The sequence below is a fragment of the Condylura cristata genome, unplaced genomic scaffold (genome assembly GCF_000260355.1).
Source record: "Condylura cristata isolate star-nosed mole 26May11 unplaced genomic scaffold, ConCri1.0 scaffold00025, whole genome shotgun sequence".
Classification (NCBI taxonomy): Eukaryota; Metazoa; Chordata; class Mammalia; order Eulipotyphla; family Talpidae; genus Condylura; species Condylura cristata.
This window is the reverse complement of record NW_004567126.1, coordinates 19,446,137-19,446,990: the sequence shown is the minus strand read 5'-3', so window position 1 is coordinate 19,446,990 and position 854 is coordinate 19,446,137. Positions and strand designations below refer to the sequence as shown.

Sequence of the window (854 nt, the reverse complement as noted above, 5' to 3'; positions counted from 1 at the left end):
GGCCCCCCCTCCCCCAGGGGAAGCGGCGGCGGGCTCGGGGGTCAGGGCACCAGGCGTCCCGTGAGGCCGAGGTGGGTCCGTCCCCTGCCTGCCCCGCACGGCAAGATGCGTGTATTTGTCCCCACAATTCCTTTCCGTACCCTAAGATCTCCGTTTATCCGCAATACACGTAACAGGAGTGCTCCCTTGTTACAGGTTTACCCAAAAGTGGAAAGCTAGAAAGCTGGCTAGGTGGAGGGACAGTAGAAATCTGGGTCTCACTCAGCTGAGGCTGGACCTACAGAGGATGATGGCCTGGACTGTAGTCGGTGACAACTGCGACCCCCACCCGCTGCAGCAGCCCTCGCGGAAGCCGCACCACAGGCTCGGCGGGGTTCGCCCCAGTAGGCTGGACTTGCTCACCACTGCCTGCTTCCCTAGTTTTTGCCAGGGCTTCCAACTCGGGGCCAATCAGAGAAAGCCAAATAGGTTCCCTGAGCCAATCACATTAGAGGTCCGCTTCTCGCGGGCCCGCCTCCAGCTTCCGGGTGCCAACCTCCTCCAATCAGAGCGCACCTGCCTTATTTCACTGCCCGCCCACGAGTCTCGACCGGACGAAGTGCGGGTGCCGGTCCCTTGCTAGGGCGAGACCCGAGTGAATAGCGTGCCCTCATTTGGTGGTCTTTGTAGTTCCACACAGCCAATGGAATGATGGTAAAGAAGGTGAAAAGGCTGTTAAGGAGATTAAAAGACTTCCCTTTACAGTTTTAAAGATTGTAAAATTTGTGACATGTCACTTCCCACCCGGATTTTAAGACACACTTTTGAGAGAATTACTGCACATTGTGCCCATACTAGAGAGGATAACTAAGTGG

The 854-nt window shown here is 56.3% G+C and overlaps 1 protein-coding gene across 1 annotated transcript in view; it reads right to left on the bottom strand.

The window, feature by feature from the left end:
• Positions 1-222, bottom strand: part of DDX6 (DEAD (Asp-Glu-Ala-Asp) box helicase 6) — a 30,324-nt gene extending 30,102 nt beyond the window's left edge. The window contains exon 1 of the mRNA XM_012729800.1: positions 141-222. The gene's annotated coding sequence lies outside the window, so the exon portion shown is untranslated. The remainder of the gene's footprint in view (positions 1-140) is intronic.
• Positions 223-854: the final 632 nt, after the last annotated feature.